This window comes from Oncorhynchus tshawytscha, linkage group LG31 (assembly GCF_018296145.1).
Source record: "Oncorhynchus tshawytscha isolate Ot180627B linkage group LG31, Otsh_v2.0, whole genome shotgun sequence".
Lineage (NCBI taxonomy): Eukaryota > Metazoa > Chordata > Actinopteri > Salmoniformes > Salmonidae > Oncorhynchus > Oncorhynchus tshawytscha.
The window spans coordinates 16,699,936-16,721,386 of record NC_056459.1 but is presented as its reverse complement, the minus strand read 5'-3'; the positions used below and the strand labels follow the sequence as shown (position 1 = coordinate 16,721,386).

Genomic DNA, 21,451 nt, shown 5'->3' with positions numbered 1-21,451 from the left:
ACGTTCTGACCTTTATTTCCTTTGTTTTGTCTTTATTTAGTATGGTCAGGGCGTGAGTTGGGGTGGGCAGTCTATGTGTGTTTTTCTATGTTGGGGTTTTGAGTTCAGCCTAGTATGGTTCTCAATCAGAGGCAGGTGTCGTTAGTTGTCTCTGATTGAGAATCATACTTAGGTAGCCTGGGTTTCACTTTTGAGTTGTGGGTGTTTGTTTCCGTGTGAGTGTTTGTTGCCACACGGTACTGTTTCGGTTTTGTTCGGTTCACGTTTATTGTTTTGTAGTGTTCAGTTTGTCTTTAAATAAACGTTATGGACACTTACCACGCTGCACATTGGTCCTCCGATCCTTCTCGCTACTCCTCCTCAGAAGAAGAGGAAGAATGCCGTTACACTGAGGACATCTTCCAACCTATCAGAGCACTTGCAGCATGAACTGACATGTTGTCCACCCCCAAAAAAGGAACAGAGTATGAATCTAGTACTGAAAGCATAAGCTACAGCTAGCTAGCACTGCAGCACATAAAATGCAGTGAGAGAGAAAGACAATAGTTGAACAGCTTTGAACAAATACATTTCTTCAAAAGTGAAGGAGAAGCAAGAGAGAGACACCCACACAGAGGGATGCTATGTTAGCTAGCTGGCTATGACTATCCAACACAACACTGGATCTCTGGTCACATACAGATGAAGTGTTGTGCATTGAAGTCCACAAGCAAAGGGAAAAGGTGAGAGGAGTATTAAAAAAATAATAATTCCACTTTAGTATAGTGCGTAGACGTGAGAAGGAACACAATGTGGCTACTATGAAAATGAACTGTGTGTACGTTTGATCAGGGGTGTATTCATTCCACCGATTATGTAGAAAAACGTTTCTTAAACGGAAGATAAAAACAGAACAAAACAGGGATAAACATACAATAAATTGTCCAACTGAAACTCTCATTTGCAACTGTTGGACTAATGATTACACCCTAGATCAGCTAGAAGCATGCAAGAGTGTGCAAGGCTGTATTGAATGTGTCACTGTGTCCATTTTTTCTTTCGACCTGTGTACACCTACGTTGTAAACTTTCATTCATAGGCTAGGTTGTAGCAACCTCAGGAAAGGTATAGTGCAAATTTGAGTATAAAGTAGTAGTTTGAATCTATCGATGTTGGCCTCCAGGGTTGCACAGTGGTCTAAGGCACTGCATCGCAGTTGCTAGCTGTGTCCCTAGAGATCCTGGTTAGAGTCCAGGCTCTGTCGAGAGCCGGCCGCGACCGGGAGACACATGGGGCGGCGCACAATTGGCCAAGCGTTGTCCAGGTTAGGTGAGGGTTTGGCTGGCAGGGATGTCCTTGCCCCATCGTGCTCTAGCGACTCCTGTGGCGGGTCGGGCGCATGCATGCTGATACGGTCGCCAGGTGTACAGTGTTTCCTCCAACATATTGGTGTGGCTGGCTTCTAGGTTAAGCAGGAATTGTGTCAAGAAGCAGTGTGGCTTGGTTGGGTCGTGTTTCGGAGGACACATGGCTCTTGACCTTCGCCTCTCCCGAATTCGTACAGGAGTTGCAGCGATGAGACAAGTCTAACTGCCAATTGGATACCATGAAATTGGGGTGAAAAAATGTAAAATAAAAATATCATAATAATAATAATAATAATCTATCAATGTTACATTGAGCTGGGTGATTGGAATATGAATAACAGTCACCCGCTATGCTGTAATAGAAATAAGGCCATGCTCATAAAAAAAATAATCATCCTCCCTCATCTTAAATGGCACCAACCGCCACTGGGTGATGCTTGGTTTGTTTCCTGGCTGACAAGGATTCAAACAACAGCTCTCTGATTCCCCATAGCGATCAATCCGAGCGCTGCAGTTGTCAGTAGGCTACACTTCGTTTTCCTGGGTCCATGTTGAAGTTGGTCAGCCCAGACTTTCTCGCATACTCAGCTTCGTCGGGTCATTCCAGGGCACGCGTTGCATCTGTTCCATCCCGCTCGCAGGTACAACAAACACCGACTACATCCGCACAAACTCAGTAAGAGAGGAATGCACCGGCGGAGTGTCGGAAAATAGCATTTCTGTGTGCCGACCTGCGTATGTGGTATGTTGCCCCATTTTTGTGTTATTCTTTGCTGCGTATGTAGTATGTTGTCCAATTGTTGTGTTCTTCTTTGAAACATCAATATTCCGGTGCAGGGAAAAGGTGCTGTTGAAAAAATTACGTCCGTTTGTAAAGCGTTCCAGAAGTCGCTAGACTGTTCATTCGTTTGTCGATAAGAAACACTCCCTTTGCCTGATTATTGTCTACTTTCGTCGAATTGTTTTTTATACGATCTCTTGAGTTGGTGTTTGTTGTTCAGGCTAATGGCGGTCTGAAATCAAGGTTTTATAATGTGGGCGGATGTGAAATAATTTTGTGGCAGAATCGGCAGATTAATCTAGGTGTGCATTTCGAATATTTTTTTTGTGTTGGCTACAGTTTGCATCAGAATTACAACTGCTGCATGCCATTGGCCAGTCAACAAGTATGTATAACGTTATATGGATTATAATTTGTTGCCGGTCAGTCTTTAGACACACACAGGCCGGGGCGCTTTATAATTCCAATGCGCTGTTCAGAACATCTGGATAGCTAGCCTGCCCCAAATATGAACAAAACTTTGTCATGCAGGTTATTGGCTAAGTAGGCAAAATAAAATAGCCTATGCTCGCCTAACAACTTGATAGATGCAGAATGAATAATGAATAATTAAGAATGGCTTTGTGTACGTTAATAGGCCTTATTATTGGGCTATTAAAACTGTCTTGTAAGAGAAAATATTACGCGTTTCAAGTTTACATGGACAAGGGAAATGGCTTTCTTGCAAGCTCTAACCCAACAACGCAGTAATCAATATCAATGTAGTACTAAAAATAATATAAGGTGTAACAAAAACACAAGAAATAGAAATAAGAAATATGTTGCCAATCACAATCAATGCTGAATTTCAAATGTTCAAAATAATATCCAATATGTATGAGTCATTCGTTCTTGAATCATAAAAATAAGTTATGCATGAAGTAGCCTAACAGTAAGCTATTTGTCATTGGAGACACTGACCTATATAAGGCACAGACCTTTTATATGGAAAATAAATACGTAATTTAGGCCTAGGCCTATGGCACAACACGGAAAGTCTAGAGATGTTGAAGGGGTGAGGAAATGTTATGCAAGGTAAGGAGGAAATAGATGGTTGCTCTCATCGTTGAGATAACGTAGCTTCTCATGGCTGATAGGCGGGGTTTTGATTGGGCACTGTGCAGGTCGTCTAATAGCCCATTGAAGGCATATCAGTCATGTTTGGAAGTAGCCAATATATTGCCCCTGTAACTTAATCATTATTTTAGGCTATAACGTTGCACCATCACTCATTCTTAGCCTAGACTACTAAGTGCTGTAAACGATTTTCTTTTCCGTTGTGGAAAGTTAATTATGATTCAAACCTCTTACCACTGTGGGCAGTTACAATGTAACAATATTTTGTTGGAATGGTTACAATATTACGTCACGTGGATATGATAAACATGTTCGTATCAACGTGCCTCAGAATGAAATTGTCCTTCCAGTGTTGCCGTAGATAGAGTTTCGGGACATGTATCAGAATTCTCCGCTCTCATGGATTCTGCTGTTCTGGCTGGGGGTATTTCAGGTCAAACGACAGCCTTCACAGCGATGCCGTGTGAAAATTGAAGTCAATTTGCGAACTGGTGAAGAAATCAAAAGCTGACCTGACGGTACGAGTAGACTTACAACACCTACATCGATTAAATATACATTAGGATAATTTGTGACACGAGTTAGCCCTAGTGTAAATTAACCGGGCGATATCCTAATGTAGCCCTATTGAAAGCACCAAAGCACGCCTGCAGTGGGATGTCTGATAGCCACTGGATTACGTAAATGTCCAATCCTTTCTGATCTGTCAGGGTTCTGTATTCAGGCTATTGAAACTTCGAGTTTGTTAGTTTGACACGGCATTGAAAGCAGACTTTTGAATGTCCTCGGTTGGCCTGTACTATCAGTGGACTTGCAGGATAACTTCTGATAAGGGAGTGGTCGAAATGTACACAATTGTTACCCGGAGGAAAATGGGGGAGGGTCATGCTTTTTCAATTTCAGTCATCGGGGGGAGGGGTTAGTATTTTTTTATTTAGTCAAGGGGAATCATGTCATTTGTAATCGATTAATTAACAAACCTAACACAATCGTAAATCTAAGCACTGATGGTAGCACTATGGGTATGGGGGTGTATCCAAAATATTTGTGCTATTTTCACCACCAAAAATTATCAGCACAGTGCTGGCAGTGGCATGAAATGGCTGGGTTTTGATTAATAAACCAGTTGTGGGTTTATCGAGGTTAGGCCCCTCACTGGCCAATCAGAACGTGCTCGATGAGGAGCCTCCCGGGTGGCGCAGTGGTTAAGGGCGCTGTACTGCAGCGCCACCTGTGCCATCAGAGTCCCTGGGTTCGCGCCCAGGCTCTGTCGTAACCGGCCACGACCAGGAGGTCCGTGGGGCGACGCACAATTGGCCTAGCGTCGTCCGGGTTAGGGAGGGCTTGGTCGGTAGGGATGTCCTTGTCCAATCACGCACCAGCGACTCCTTTGGTGGGCTGGGTGCAGTGCGCGCTAACCAAGGTTGCCAGGTGCACGGTGTACCCTCCGACACATTGGTGCGGCTGGCTTCCGGGTTGGATGCGCGCTGTGTTAAGAAGTAGTGTGTTAAGAAGTAGTGTGTTAAGAAGTAGTGTGTTAAGAAGTAGTGTGTTAAGAAGTAGTGTGTTAAGAAGTAGTGTGTTAAGAAGTAGTGTGTTAAGAAGTAGTGTGTTAAGAAGTAGTGTGTTAAGAAGTAGGGTTGTGTATCAGAGGACGCATGACCTTCAACCTTCGTCTCTCCCGAGCCCGTACGGGAGTTGTAGCGAAGAGACAAGATATTAGCTACTACAACAATTGGATACCACAAAATTGGGGAGAAAAAGGGCTAAAAAAAAAAAATGTGCCCGATGGATAAACATAAAATACCATAAATACATATATTTATTTATGGTATTTTATTTTTGCTTCAGGTGGTGTATTTATGGTATTTTATGTTTTGCCTTGGAATCAACTTCAACTTATAGTTTGTTAAACAGCTTACAGAAATGAAATAACTAAATATTGACCCATCCCATCTTTAAATATGTTAACTTGAACCAAATATAATGTTTTATATAAACATTGGGGCCATCTTCGCATTCACACGTCTCCAGAAGTTGCATTGCACACCATAAAACCAGGACAGTGTGTATCATTCAAGTTTTTCACAGAATTTTATTAAAACCAATTAGTTCGTTTTTTTTCAACAACAACAATAAATGCATATTCAATTTAATGATATCCTTAAATTGAGGTTAGCTGAAGGCTGGGACTAAAAACGAACAAAAGAGAACTCATGTAAAATATACTGTCCATATACTGTCTGTCAAATGTATGTATAAGCCAAATGTAGAAGACTAAGTATTGTTGTTCATTAGTTTACTCCAGTTAGGAGAGGTGTGGTAGGTTTAGGGGAAAATAATAAAGGAAAATATATTAAAACAAATATATTTTTACAAAATAATATACATTACCTGTCAAAAGTTTGGACACACCTACTCATTCCAGGGTTTTTATTTATTTTCTACATTGTAGAATAATAGTGCCAATGTCAAAACTATGAAATAACACACATGGAATCATGTAGTAAACAAAAAAGATTTAAACAAATCAAAATTAATTTGAGATTCTTTGAGATTCTTCAATGTAGTCACCGTTTGCCTTGATGACTCCTTTGCACATTCTTGGCATTCTCTCAACCAGCTTCATGAGGTAGTCACCTGGAATACAAGGTGTGCCTTGTTAATTTGTGGAATTTCTTTCCTTAATGCGTTTGAGCCAATCAGTTGTGTTGTGACAAGGTAGTGGTGATATACAGAAGATAGCCCTATTTGGTAAAAGACCAAGTCCATATTATGGCAAGAACAGCTCAAAAAAGCAAAGGGAAACGACAGTCCATCATTACTTTAATATATGTTTGTCAATCCATAAAATTTCAAGAACTCAAAGTTTCTTTAAGTGTAGTCGCAAAAACGCTATGCTGAGACTGGCTCTCATAAGAACCGCCACAGGAAAGGAAGACCCAGAGTTACCTTTGCTGCAGAGGATAAGTTCATTAGAGTTGACTGCACCTCAGACTGGAGCCCATATAAATGCTTCACAGAGTTCATGTAACAGACACATCTCAACTAGAGATCGACCGATTAATCGGAATGGCCGGTTGATTAGGGCCGATTTCAAGTTTTCATAACAATTGGAAATCAGTATATATTTTTTTGACACCGATTTGGGCGATTAAAAAAAATATATATATACATTTTTTACACCTTTTATTTATCCTTTATTTAACTAGGCAAGTCAGTTAACACTTTCTTACTTTCAATGACGGCCTAGGAACGGTGGGTTAACTGCCATGTTCAGGGGCAGAATGACAGATTTTTACCTTGTCAGCTCGGGGATTCAATCTTGCAATCTTACAGTTAACTAGTACAACGCTCTATCCACCTGATTACATTGCACTCCACAAGGAGACTGCCTGTTACGCGAATGCAGTAAGAAGCCAAGGTAAGTTGCTAGCTAGCATTAAACTTATCTTATAAAAAACATCATCATAATCACTAGTTAACTACACATGGTTGATGATATTACTAGTTTATCTAGCGTGTCCTGCATTGCATATAATTGATGTGGTGCGTATTCGCGAAAAAGGACTGTCTTGCTCCAATGTGTACCTAACCATAAACACCAATGCCTTTCTTAAAATCAATACACAGGTATTTATTTTTAAACCTGCATGTTTAGTTAATATTGCCTGCTAACCTGGCTCGTTGCGAACTCTGTGAAGACAATGTCAGCCAACTTTGCCAAACGGGGGATGATTTAACAAAAGCGCATTTGCAAAAAAGCACAATCGTTGCACGACTGTACCTAACCATAAACATCAATGCCTTTCTTAAAATCAATACACAGAAGTATATATATTTTTAAACCTGCATATTTTGCTAAAAGAAATCTAGGTTAGCAGGCAATATTAACCAGGTGAAATTGTGTCACTTCTCTTGCATTCATTGCACGCAGAGTCGGTGTATATGCAACAGTTTGGGCCGCCTAATTTGCCAGAATTTTACGTAATTATGACATAACATTGATGGTTGTGCAATGTAACAGGAATATTTAGACTTATGGATGCCACCCGTTAGATAAAATACGGGACGGTTCCATATTTCACTGAAAGAATAAACGTCTTGTTTTCGAGATGATAGTTTCCGGATTCTACCATATTAATGACCTACGGCTCGTATTTGTGTGTTATTATGTTATAATTAAGTCTATGATTTGATAGAGCAGTCTGACTGAGCGATGGTAGGCACCAGCAGGCTCGTAAGCATTCATTCAAACAGCACTTTTGTGCGTTTTGCCAGCAGCCCACCGCTGTGCTTCAAGCATTGAGCTGTTTATGACTTCAAGCCTATCGACTCCCGAGATTAGGCTGGTGTAACCGATGTGAAATGGCTAGCTAGCTAGCGGGGTGCATGCTAATAGCGTTTCAAACGTCACCCGCTCTGAGAATTGGAGTGGTTGTTCGCCTTGCTCTGCAAGGGCCGCGGCTTTTGTGGTGCGATGGGTAACGCTGCTTCGAGGGTGGCTGTTGTCGATGTGTTCCTGGTTCGAGCCCAGATAGGGGTGAGGAGAGGGACGGCACCTACAGTGGGGCAAAAAAGTATTTTGTCAGCCACCAATTGTGCAAGTTCTCCCACTTAAAACGATGAGAGGCCTGTAATTTTCATCATAGGTACACTTCAACTATGACAGACAAAATGAGGGAAAAAAAATCCAGAAAATCACATTGTAGGATTTTTAATGAATTTATTTGCAAATTATGGTGGAAAATAAGTATTTGGTCAATAACAAAAGTTTATGTCAGTACTTTGTTATATACCCTTTGTTGGCAATGACAGAGGTCAAACGTTTTCTGTAAGTCTTCACAAGGTTTTCACACACTGTTGCTGGTATTTTGGCCCATTCCTCCATGAAAATCTCTTCTAGAGCAGTGATGTTTTGGGGCTGTTGCTGGGCAACACGGACTTTCAACTCCCTCCAAAGATTTTCTATGGGGTTGAGATCTGGAGACTGGCTAGGCCACTCCAGGACCTTGAAATGGTTCTTACGAAGCCACTCCTTCGTTGCCCGGGTGGTGTGTTTGGGATCATTGTCATGCTGAAAGACCAGGCCACGTTTCATCTTCAATGCCCTTGCTGATGGAAGGAGGTTTTCACTCAAAATCTCACGATACATGGCCCCATTCATTCTTTCCTTTACACGGATCAGTCGTCCTGGTCCCTTTGCAGAAAAACAACCCCAAAGCATGATGTTTCCACCCCCATGCTTCACAGTAGGTATGGTGTTCTTTGGATGCAACTCAGCATTCTTTGTCCTCCAAACACGACGAGTTGAGTTTTTACCAAAAAGTTATATTTTGGTTTCATCTGACCATATGACATTCTCCCAATCTTCTTCTGGATCATCCAAATGCTCTCTAGCAAACTTCAGACGGGCCTGGACATGTACTGGCTTAAGCAGGGGGACACGTCTGGCACTGCAGTATTTGAGTCCCTGGGAACTCCTTCAAGACTGTTGGAAAATAATTCCTCATGAACCTGGTTGAGAGAATGCCAAGAGGGTGCAAAGCTGTCAAGGCAAAGGGTGGCTTCTTTGAAGAATACAAAATAAATGTTGATTTGTTTAACACTTTCTTTTGGTTACTACATGATTCCTTCTGTGTTATTTCATAGTTTTGATGTCTTCACTATTATTCCACAATGTAGAAAATAATAAAAAATAAAGAAAAACCCTTGAATGAGTAGGTGTATCCAAACCTCTGACTGGTACTGTATATTGCCAAAAAATATATGTGGGGGATTGGAAATTATGCAGAAAATTACAATAATTGAAGCCACAATCTATCTGCAATATGAAGTCCTCTGTTTTAGTGCTTTTTGCTAAGTGAGCTGCACAGGTTTTTGTTCTATTACCTTAGGGTTGACGTACCAACTTAATTATTTTGTGTATTTATTTGTGTATTTTGCCCCCTTTTTTCTCCCTAATTTCGTGATATCCAATTGCGATCCAGTTATGATCTTGTCTCATCATTTCGACTACCCAATGGGATCGGGAGAGACAAAGGTGGTGTTACCCGTCCTCCGAAACATGACCCTCCAAACCGCGCTTCTTAACACTCGCCCGCTTAACCCGGAAGCCAGCTGCACCAATGTGTTGGAGGAAACACTGTTCAACTGACGACCGAGGTCAGCCTGCATTAATGGGTATTGTGTGTAGATTGCTGAGGATTTTTTTTATTTATTTAAGGGTGTAACGTAACAAAAATGTGGGAAAAGTCAAGGGGTCTGAATACTTTCCAAGGGCACTGTACTGTCCTTGACCAAAGCTTGAAACTGAACGTGATTAGAAACACAGTTTGTGGATTTTGGAGTACTCTTCATTTCAAAATGATTTTCATATCTACAGTGTTTCCTGAAGTCCACAATCATCTCCTTCGTTTTGTTGACATTGAGTGTGAGGTTATTTTCCTGACACCACACTCCGAGGACCCTCACCTCCTCCCTGTAGGCCGTCTCGTCGTTGTTGGTAATCAAGCCTACCACTGTTGTGTCGTCCGCAAACTTGATGATTGAGTTGGAGGCGTGCATGGCCACGCAGTCGTGGGTGAACAGGCAGTACAGGAGAGTGCTCAGAACGCACCCTTGTGGGGCCCCAGTGTTGAGGATCAGCAGGGTGGAGATGTTGTTACCTACCCTCACCACCTGGGGGCGGCCCGTCAGGAAGTCCAGGACCCAGTTGCACAGGGCGGGGTCGAGACCCAGGGTCTCGCTTGATGACGAGTTTGGAGGGTACTATGGTGTTAAATGCTGAGCTGTAGTCGATGAACAGCATTCTCACATAGGTATTCCTCTTATCCAGATGGGTTAGGGCAGTGTGGTGAGATTGCATCGTCTGTGGACCTATTTGGGCGGTAAGCAAATTGGAGTGGGTCTAGGGTGTCAGGTAGGGTGGAGGTGATATGGTCCTTGACTAGTCTCTCAAAGCACTTCATGATGACGGAAGTGAGTGCTACGGGGCGGTAGTCGAAGTTAGCCTATATTCATATTCTCATTAGAGAATATGAATATAGGCTAAGGTATTTTGGTATTTCTGTACTAGCTGTCCACTGCCATAGGGTGCGTCAATGCTCTGTTCAAAAGTAGTGTACTATGTAGGGAATAGGGCTCCATTTGGGATGCAAACTTCCTTCTTTGACTTTAATGTGATAACTAACTTTGTCAATGTTATTGGATTTGTACAGAGACTTGCATGTTGTGTTACCAAGAGGTGTCTTTTAAAATGTCTGCCCTTTCAAACCCTGCATGTCTTGTGTCAGGGGCAATTTGAGTGTAGCACACCGTTTAGCCTAATCCTGTTTTATTGAGGGAAAAACCGAGATGGAGCAAATTGGGTGCTACATGGTTGGTTGTTATTCCAGCTTTGACTGCAAAATTCTGGAAACTTTTCCCAAATTCTCTGGTTTTCTTAATCTTCGTTGGAGGACTCAGGATTTCCTGCTTTTGCCCTCATGAGTCTGGGAATTTCTTACTGTTCAATACAAGAGCTTTAAAGAACAATATTAATATTGAATCATGATTGTGATTATTTATTGCTTGGATTTAAATGCATCAATGTTGTAGAAATTGTTTGGTTTGATTGAGTATTTGTAGTGGTGATTGTTTGATTTGAAGGGTTGAGTAGACACTGTCAGCTTGTAGATACAGTGCTGGGTAACGGAGAGTTGTCTGTTGATCCTATTCCCTATATAGAGCACTACTTCTGACCAGTCCTATGGGACACTGTGGTACCTTAAGTCACACATGTGGTGCTCCAAAAGGGAGAAGGTTTATCAAACAACATGCCAGTTTTCTTATATCTTCCAGAGGTCAAGGGCTTCTTCCGAACAAAGCCCATGGCGTAGTGGTGTACTTTTGTTTCCTTGTTGATTTCTTTTTCTTCTTCCATGAATTGCATGTGTTTTATCTCCATGAAGGGGCAGACTGCCTGGCTACCTTTTTTTAAAGCAAAAAAAATTCAACGTAAGGAATGAAAAAAGGATTGCGTGGTTTTAAAATGTATAAATAGTTTTGAGTCTCAAAGTAAAGAAATAGTTTTACTAGATAAGCCTAGGCTATATTGTAAGTGAGGCTTGTCAGTTAGACCCAGGTTTGTTTTCAGTGGTTGCCGTCTTTCGTTTTCTTCCAGTGAACAAAGTAACCGTAAGCCATTTGCGAAGAAGCTTTGAATAAAAAGAAACTTGCTCAAACCTTGCATTATGACAAAAAATACTTGCTGTGTGTTGGTCAAACCTTTTAGGGAATAGACCAAATGTCTAAAGGCTGGATAGGGCATGAGACTTGCAGCACGTCTTTTTAAAAGCTATGATTCATTTTAGCGGCACAGCCAAGTTCAAACATATAACTCCTGCACTGTTGAATAACTCAACTATTACAACCCTCACATTCCCATCCCATTAAAGCCTACAGTGTCTGTGTCCCAAAGGGCCCATAGGGCTCTATCAAATGTAGTGCTCTATATAGTATCTCCATACATTATCTCCTCAACCAACAGTAAATGATTGTTCTATGTCTGTCCGTCCATGCTTTCTCCATCCTGCTCTACTCCATGTTAGGCCAGTCACTCTTCATGAAAGTCATAGTTTAATTATCTGACTTGCAGTCTCTTGCAGTCTCACCCTACATACACAAACATTTCATGAGCTATTACGGGTCAGGCCAGACTCATATGTTCTACTCAGAGTTCTGCGGCCCGAGTTTTGGGTTCTCCATGTCAATAATCAGTTGATGGATACCACTACACCCTGCTCCATGCCACCTCGGAGTTATTGTAAGGGCGCAAGGTCTTCCTTCTAGGTCTGCTCAGACCTGGGTTCAAATACTATTTGTTTCCTTCAAATACTTAATTATCTTGCCTGGCAATATGGAATAGTCTGAAAAGTACAAACCCATGCAAACCCCTTATGGGCCTTGGTCAAAAATAGTGCACTTTAAAGGGAATAGGGTGTCATTTGGGAGAGAACTGTTATCTCACATCTTTGAGCGAGCTAAAATACTCACTCACTCATATTTCATCACTGACCGGCTGGCTGGCTGCAAGCTGTGCTGTGTTCTAACTGTTCTGACTATATTCAGGCTGCTAATGCCCACAAATCACACTGCTAATGCCCACTAATCAGACTGCTAATGCCCATTAATCCTCTGCTAATGTCCACTAATCACACTGCTAATGCCCACTAATCACACTGCTAATGCCCACTAATCATCTGCTAATGCCCACTAATCACACTGCTAATGCACACTAATCACACTGCTAATGCACACTAATCATCTGCTAATGCCCACTAATCCTCTGCTAATGCCCACTAATCCTCTGCTAATGCCCACTAATCACACTGCTAATGCCCACTAATCACACTGCTTATGCCCACTAATCCTCTGCTTATGCCCACTAATCACACTGCTTATGCCCACTAATCCTCTGCTAATGCCCACTAATCACACTGCTTATGCCCACTAATCCTCTGCTTATGCCCACTAATCACACTGCTAATGCCCACTAATCCTCTGCTAATGCCCACTAATCACACTGCTTATGCCCACTAATCCTCTGCTAATGCCCACTAATCACACTGCTTATGCCCACTAATCACACTGCTTATGCCCACTAATCACACTGCTTATGCCCACTAATCACACTGCTTATGCCCACTAATCACACTGCTAATGCCCACATGAAATGATATTGCACTTTAGCAGAATTTTTAACATAGAGGCTGGAATTCAAACAAATTGACTTTAGAAGGTGATTTCTGCTCTAGCTGACATTGGCATTGTTTTCAGCCAACAGCTTTTAATGCAGTGGGCTAAATTAGGGTCACGGAGAGTGTTTATTGGTAATCTTAAACAAATGAAATTTGAAACAAAAGGATACACCTCACACACGTGTTTATGGGCTTAAACAAAAGAAAACACTGTACCAGGTCAGGTATAGAGTTTAAATGTATTACTTTAAAAAAAAAATGTCTCATCGCTACAACTTTCGTACGGGAGAGACAAAGGTCGAAAGCCATGCGTCCTCTGAAACACAACCCAAGCAAGCCGCACTGCTTCTTAACACAGCTCGCATCCAACCCAGAAGCCAATGTGTCGGAGGAAACACAGTGCACCTGGCGACCTGGTTGGCGTGCACTGCGCCCAGCCCGCCACAGGAGTCGCTAGTGCGCGATGAGACAAGGATATCCCTACCGGTTCCCTAATCCGGACGACGCTAGGCCAATTGTGCGTCGCCCCATGGACCTCCATGGGACACCAGAGTCTCTGGTGTCACAGCTAGCACTGCAATGCAGTGCCCTAGACCACTGCGCCACCCGGGAGGCCCTAAATGTATTACATTTTGAGTTTGCATACCAATATTACACTTTATATACATAACAGAATACTGAAATATAACAAGACTTTGACATAGACAACACCTGATTTTTTTTTTTTTTTTACAAAAAATAAAAAATAAAAAGTTTTAATTTTGAAATGATGAAAAATATGTATAATATTCCACCCATGAGCACACTAGAGGGTGTTTAGTCATTTGACTGCAGGAAAGTGCTACAAGTCTAAATCTGTGTTGGTTTGAATCCAGGGCTAAACCTTAACCTACCGTATGATGATCCTGCTTACAAAAGCAGAGATACTTGTTAGGTTATGGGCCCCGGTCAAAAGTAGTGCACTATATAGGGAATAGGGTGCCATTTGGGACGCAGCCATTGGTTGCAAACCACTCATGTGTTCCTGTGAGGTAAAGGAAGAGAATTGATCCAAGTTCTGATTTAGATAGTACAGTGTTTTGGAATGGTGTGATCGTTAATCACATGAATCTCTTGAAGCGATCCGATTATATAATAGGTCAGGTAGATACACATTGTTTACTCCTGCAGGAGAGTAAGTATTATCCACCTGATTCAGCACTTCTCCACAGAGGCTCCTCTGTTTAGCTCAGTGGGGTTGTTTTTTCCTTAACGTGCCTATAGGGGAGTTTATGAATGTTGCAGAAAATAGACATTGGCCAGATGGCAAACAGACAGGCAGGCCGCTACAGGTAGCATTGGGTTGGTATGTTAGAATGGATGAGCCCACAGAATGCCCCAGAAGGAGTTGTACCTGGTCCATCTCCTCTCTGGAAGATGTGTCTCCTGATGTGCCACAGACCTGTGTTCAAATACTATTTAAAATATTTTATATACCTTTTTAACATTCAAGCCCAGATAAAGTATTTCAAATGATTTGGAATGATATTTGAATCCAGGTCTGATGTGCATACAGGCCCCTGGGAGGGTCTGGATGGCATTCAGCAGGGGAGTTGAGCCACGGTTTGGAAGAGACAAGATGTTTTAAAGAATGTATGTTTTCTTCTGTTAAATGAGCGGCGTAGTTTAATGGTCGTCGGGGTCAGATGACACAACAAACAACAAACGCATGTCTGGTGCTGTAAAGAACAGAACACACACACACAACACATGCCTAGAACAGAACACCGCTGTATGAGGAAAGGACAGCATGAGAAAGACGACTTGACAGCTGAGTAATGAAATTGTCTTGTGTTCCTGTGGTCTGGTGTTTGTGTGTGTCAACCCTGGACAAAATGTGCAGCTTGGCAGAGAAGTGGCAGCTTGGCCTCTTGACTACCGACAGCAGCACCAAGGCTGTGTCCCAAATGGCACCCTATTCCCAAATGGGCTCATAGGGCTATGTCAAAAGTAGTGCACTATGTAGAGAATAGGGTGCTATTTGGGACACTGAACAAGCATCTGCAATGGTTTAGCACAACCTCAGATAGTCAACCCAGCATGTTCTCAGGAACATCTTAATGATTCTTACATTTTTATCAAGATCACAGAAAAATGCTAAAGAGAGAGCTTTGCCCAAACACAAACACGGCTTCTTCTTTCTGCAAGCCTGTACATGTTTGAACATAATAATTGCTGCATTTCTGGTTTGTTTTCTTTACAATGTACTGTACCAACCAATGTGATGTGGTCTGGGAGGTGTACAGATGTAGGGTTCTTAATTTGCCCACCCTGTTGCAGGATAACTTTCCTGCAATGCATTTGGATTTCCACTTAGAAATGTCAGACTTGATTTTCCCTGATGAAAATGTATATGAATTATAATCCACATAATAATTCACATTTCCTGTTGTAGCAAACTGGCTCAAATGAAGATCCTACATCTGTATAGTGGTGAGGCCTTGTTGATTGAACTGGTAAGACCTGATTCACCCTTCTCATTTCTGTTCCTGAAGTTGTCTGTAGTGACATACATTACCATGGCTCTTGTAGTAGTGACATGTACAGTACCAGTCAAAAGTTTGGACACCTACTCATTCCAGGATTTTTCTTTATTTTTACTATTTTCTGCATTGTAGAATAATAGTGAAGACATCACATCTATGAAATAACACATATGGAATCATGTAGTAACCAAAAAGATTCTTCAAAGTAGCCACCCTTTGCTTTGTTGACAGCTTTGCACACTCTTGGCATTGTCTCAACCAGCTTCGTGAGGTAGCATCCTGAAATGCATTTCAATTAACAGGTGTGCCTTGTTAAGTTAATTTGTGGAATTTCTTTCCTTCTTAATGCGTTTGAGCCAATCAGTTGTGTTGTGACAAGGTAGGGGTGGTATACAGAAGATAGCCCTATTTGGTAAAAGTCAAACTCCATATTATGGCAACAGCAGCTCAAATAGGCAAAGAGAAATGACAGTCCGTCACTACTTTAAGACATGAAGGTGAGTCAATGCAGAAAATTTCAAGAACTTTGAAAGTTTCTTCAAGAGCAGTTGCAAAAACCATCAAGCGCTATGATGAAACTGGCTCTCATGAGGACCGCCACAGGAAAGGAAGACCCAGAGTTACCTCTGCTGATAAGTTAATTGGAGTTGACTGGACCTCAGGTTTCAGCCCAAAGTAATGCTTCTCAGAGTTCAAATAACAGACACATCTCAACATCAACTGTTCAGAGGAGACTGCGTGAATCAGGCCTTCATGGTCAAATTGCTGCAGAGAAACCACTACTAAAGGACACCAATAATAAGAAGAGACTTGCTTGGGCCAAGAAACACGAGCAATGGACATTAGACTGGTGGAAATCTGTCCTTTTGATCTGATTAGTTCAAATTGGAGATTTTTGGTTCCAACCGCCGTGTCTTTGTGAGACGCAGAGCAGGTGAACAGATGATCTCCGCATGTGTTGCTCCCACCATGAAGCATGGAAGAGGAGGTGTGATGGTGCTTTGCTGGTGACAGTTTGTGATTTATTTAGAATTCAAGGAACACTTAACCAGCATGGCTACCACAGCATTCTGCAGCGATACGCCATCCCATCTGATTATGCAGTTAGTGGGACTATAATTTATTTTTCAACAGGACAATGACTCAAAACACACCTCCAGGCTGTGTAAGGGCTATTTGACCGAGAAGGAAAGTGATGGAGTGCTGCATCAGATGACCTGGCCTCCACAATCACCCAACCTCAACCCAATTGAGATATTTTGGGATGAGTTGGACCGCAGAGTGAAGGAAAGGCAGTCAACAAGTGCTCAGCATATGTAGGAACTCTTTCAAGACAGTTGGAAAAGCAGACAGCCAAGATGATGCATGAGTGGCTTCGGGACAAGTCTCTGAATGCTCTTGAGTCGCCCAGCCAGAGCCCGGACTTGAACCCGATCAAACATCTCTGGAGAGACCTGAAAATAGCTGTGCAGCGACAGTCCCCATCCAACCTGATAGAGCTTTGAGAGGATCTTCCGAGAAGAATGGGAGAAACTCCCCAAATGCAGGTGTTCCAAGCTTGTAGCGTCATACCCAAGAAGACTCAAGGCTGTAATCTTTGCCAAACATGCTTTAACAAAGTACTGAGTAAAGGGTCTGAATCCTTATGTAAATGTGATATTTCAGTTTTTTTATTTTAAATTTGCAAAAATGTCTAAAAACCTGTTTTTGCTTTGTCAATGTGGGGTATTGTGTGTAGATTGATGAGGGTAAAAAAGATTTAATGATTTTTAGAATAAGGCTTACCGTAACAATGTGGAAAACGTCAAGTCTGAATACCTCCCCAATGCACTGTATATGAATGCTTTATAAAGCCAGACACATTTGTGGACGCAATTAAGTTGGTTTCCTCTCACCTAATTTTTCTTAGACAATTAAGGCAAGGGCTGTTTTCTCATCTCTTAACTCTGATTTTGCCTCTGCCGCATTGTTCTGAACACCAATATTATGGGTAACTTTTCAATTATGCACGTAGCAACACGGTCTAGAAAAAAGGCACCAATTCAACAGCACAGTGATGCGTTTCAGAACCGCGGACAGCGACCATTATCCAACGCGGGAAGAAAGCTCATTTGTCCTAAAAAATAAATAATATTTTTTTGTGTTGCACCATTGTTCTTACATTATATAACCATAAACAATTTCAGTAGCCTATGTCTTAGACTGCAGGACTGTGCCATCCCCACTGCCTCAACAATAGATCAGTCCACTCAGACCACATCGAATCAGATAGGTGTCTTGTACATCAAGGTTATTTATTTATTTGTTTTTTGCTACTGCTTGACTAAAGAAATCTCAGTTAACCAACAGCCTATCGACCAAACAATTGAATAGTCGACTAAATAGAGTCAGCCCTAGTCCATAAAATGTTATTAAGCTTTAAGTAGAAGCCTAAGTGTTGTCCATTAGTTTACTCCAATTAGTGAGGTGTGGTGGGGTAAAATAAAAAAAGGCAGGGATTGATAGATGGGTAACAATAACTAAGCAGACATTGAATATCTCTTAAGCATGGTCAAGTTAAAAATTATACTGCGGATTATATTTAAATCACCCAGACACAAGATACAGTCACCCTTCTGAAATGAGCTCCAAGACCGGAACGAAACTGCTCAGGGATGTTGCCGTGAGGCCATTGGTGTTTTTAAAACAGCTACTGAATTCAATGTCTGTGATGGTAGAAAACTGAGGATGGATCAACAACATTGTAGTGACACCACAATAATGACCTAAATGACAGAGTGAAAAGAAGATACACAGTTACAGAATAAAAATATTCCAAACATCTTGTGTGCAACAAGGCAGTAAAGTAACATCACAGGAATACACTTTTTGGCCATAAATGCAAAGTCTTATGTTTGGTTCAAATCCAACAAATCACTGAGTAACTGCCTCTTTATTTCCAAGCATGGTGGTGGCTGTGTCATGGTCGGGGTATGCTTGACATCGGCGAAAACTGAGGTGTTTTTCAGGATAAAAAGAAACGGCATGGAGCTATGAACAGGCAAAATCTGCGGAAAACCTGCTTCAGTCTGCTTTACTCCAGAGACTGGGAGAGGAATTCACCTTTCAGCACGGCAATAACCTACAACACAAGGCCAAATCTATGATGGAGTTGCTTACCAGGAAGACCGTGAATGTTCCCGAGTGGCCAAGTTACAGTTTTCACTTAAATCTGCTTGAAAATCTATGACAACTTAAAATTCTTCAAGTGTCTTGACAGAGCTTGAAGAATTATTTAAAACAATAATGGGCAAATATTTCACTCCAGGTGTGCAAAGCTCTTAGAATTACCCAAGAAGACTCATAGCTGTAATCGATGCCAAAGGGGTTTCCAACATGTATTGATTTAGGGAGCTAAATACTTATGCAACGACTATATTTTAGTTTTTAGTTGTTTTTTTACTTTGACATTACTGTATTTTGTGTAGATTGTTGGCAAAAAAATGAAAATGAAATCTATTTTAATCCCACTTTGTAACACAATAAAATGGGAAGAAATCCCAAGGGTCTGAATGCTTTTGCAAGGCACTGTACATTACCATCACTACGTAATCTGAGATTAAATTGCTACATGATTTCCCATCTTAGAGGAACGGAAACTAGGAAAGAGTTGGTGGTTGTAACTGATTAACGTTTGATTTAAAAAGTATGGATTTCAGAGACAGGCATGCAACAGAAGAGGACAAACATGGGTAGGGGTGCACGGTAAAGGGTTCAAAAAAGTAAAAAAATGTAAAGAATCGACTACATAGCTAGTCGAAGGTTCATTTAAAAAACTCTAGTCTGCGTTTAACTTCGTGGAGGAGTTGAGGCTCTTGGCTGAGGGAATAGGGTGCCTTTTGAGAAGCAGCCATGACCTCCATAATACAGTACAACATGCAACTCTGAGCCAAATTCCATCTGCTCATTTGCTGGATGAACTGTGGTGTGTTGTAAACTGATTGGCTGACTGGGGTTCTACTCGCAGCTGTCAAAAGCAACTGTTTAGCAACCACACAGTATAGAGACAGTAAATCTCCTTGCAACGACAGTGGTCAATGCTGGCTGGAAGAGCTCTCTTTCTGCAATGTTTGGCTGCCAATCCTGCACATTGCAGACCTGGGTTCGAATAATATTTGATCTAATTTCAAATACTTAACACTCGGAGCTTGAAAATTCCATAACTGCTAGAATTGCCATGTTGGTCATTCTGACCATTTTAATATTTCAATTGTGTAAATTTCAATGGTATATTCCAATTGCTAAATGAATGCATTTATTATGTTAAAATAAGTCATAAGAAACCTCACGACACCAAACGATGTTGAAACTAATTTCACACATATAATAATAGATGTGGCCTTAAGATACAATTGATAATATTGTAAATTTAAAAAATTGAGAATGAAAAGAATGATGGCCAGTGCAGCATCCATTGACACGAAGGGAACGGAGCTTAACAAACAGTCCATGCAGGCCAGACGTTTTGATTGAGGAGATTCTACAGTTTCTAATGAACCTAGTTTTGCCAAACAACTCTCAAAATTGCGCGGATGGGCACTGTTTCAAAATATAACTCGAATAAACACGGCTCACACGTTCCTCATGAGTACTGGCGACAATCAGCAATAGTCATTTGGGGAAAATATCCTTTCTATTTTATTCTGTTATGTCCCATAATATCCTTACTGTAAAATACACACTGAGTGTACAAAACATTAAGAACACCTGCTCTTTCCATATCTGAATCCAGGTGTGATCCCTTATTGATGTCACTTTTTAAATCCACTTCAATCAGCGTAGATGAAGGGGAGGAGACAGATCAAAGAAGGATTTTTAAGATTGGAGACGATTGTGATGTGGATGGTGTATGTGTGCCATACAGAGGGTGAATGGGCCAGACACAATATGTAAGTGTCTTTAAACAGGGTATGGTAGTAGGTGCCAGGCGCACCGTTTTGTGTCAAGAACTGCAATGATGCTGAGTTTTCGCGCTCAACAGTTTCCTGTGTGTTTTAAGAAGGGTCCACATTCCAAAGGACATCCAGCCAACTTGACACAACTGTGGGACACATTGGGCCAGCATCCCTGTGGAATGCTTCCGACACCTTGTAGACTCCATGCCCTGACGAATTGAGGCTGTTCTTAGGGGGGATGGTGCTAAACATAGCATCTCCAGGACTCCATGCATACAAACCACTGATGAGCATCTTTGGAACATCTACATTTTAAAAAGTATAATAAGTCAATTTAATATACACCATCACAATACATCCATTATGTATTTTATTCAGGTCTAAAGTAACATTATGATATGAAGAAAATGTATTTCAGAAGAACAGAATATGAGTTGGGCTACTGTATGTTACCTGGCTATGTGCCATGCCATAGACTGTAGACTTGTTCAGTTAGCAGACAAGATATGTTTAAGTCCCGTGGCATTATTTTATATTATATGATTTTATAGTAAGAAGAATATTATTGAACTTAGCTGAATAAAATAGAAAGGGTATTTATCCCATTCTGGAGCAAGTGTGCATATGAAGTGGCTATGTTGAGTGTAAAAGTGATCATTTGAAACAGGTCCTATATGCTAGATTTAAAGTTATTTGGCAACTTTAGTTGTGAATGATACAAACCTTAGAATGCCTTCAATCAAAAGATATATGGGCTGCATCAAGCGACTAGAGACTATTAATGACTTGAGAAAATCGCTAAAAAAGCTTTACGCTCTGTTCATTGCCTCAGGCTGCACACGCTGTTCTCTCTTCAAATGATCATATTTTCACCCATCAGACTTCTCAATTTAATCTAGTCTAATATGTAAAAATGGATTTAATTTAGAATGGCCTATTATTACATGTGGAGGAACAGAGGAAAAAATACATGCTATCCTTATGCATTGGAATAGTGAATGGAGGCCGC

The 21,451-nt window shown here is 41.3% G+C and overlaps 1 protein-coding gene across 9 annotated transcripts in view; it reads left to right on the top strand.

Moving 5' to 3' along the window:
* Nucleotides 1–1,823: 1,823 nt before the first annotated feature.
* The window catches only part of LOC112229625 (thyroid hormone receptor beta), a 116,356-nt gene continuing 96,728 nt past the window's right edge, over nt 1,824–21,451 (top strand). For 2 of the 9 annotated variants that reach the window (XM_042309925.1, XM_042309919.1), the window contains exon 1: nt 1,825–1,987. The gene's annotated coding sequence lies outside the window, so the exon portion shown is untranslated. Of the gene's footprint in view, nt 2,089–3,635; nt 3,762–15,417; nt 15,479–21,451 lie in introns of those variants that run through there. The other 7 variants (XM_042309927.1, XM_042309926.1, XM_042309923.1 and 4 more) reach the window with 6 other exon arrangements.